This window comes from Peromyscus leucopus, chromosome 15 (genome assembly GCF_004664715.2).
Source record: "Peromyscus leucopus breed LL Stock chromosome 15, UCI_PerLeu_2.1, whole genome shotgun sequence".
Lineage (NCBI taxonomy): Eukaryota > Metazoa > Chordata > Mammalia > Rodentia > Cricetidae > Peromyscus > Peromyscus leucopus.
In genome coordinates, this window is record NC_051076.1 from 68248426 (window position 1) to 68248868 (window position 443).

Consider the following 443-nt stretch of genomic DNA (forward strand, 5'->3'; position numbering starts at 1 on the left):
GGGATAAAAAACAGACAACCCTGCTCGGCAGCACACACAGGAAAGACGTGGTCCCCGGCCTTGGGCGGACCTCTGTGTCCTCTATACGGTCCCACAGGGACAGCTTCTTAACCGCCATGTGGCCAGTGGCCAAGGCAGGGTCCTGGAAGAGTGCTGAAGGGAGGGGCCTGTCTTTTCTCCAGAGAGGAGCAGACGTGGAAAGCAGAAAAGCGTTCCCAGGGGATAGATTGTCCTGGCCCATTTTTAGTCAGTTTGACACAAACCAGAGTCCTTTGAGAAGGGGCAACCTCAACTGAGAAAATGTTCCACCAGATTTGCCTGTGGCTATTTTTTTTTTTTTTTGATTGATTATTGATGTGAGAAAGCTCAGCTTACTATGTCTCCCTTGAGCTGGTGGTCCTGGGTGCAATAAGAAAGTAGACTGAGCAGGCCAGTAAGCAGCC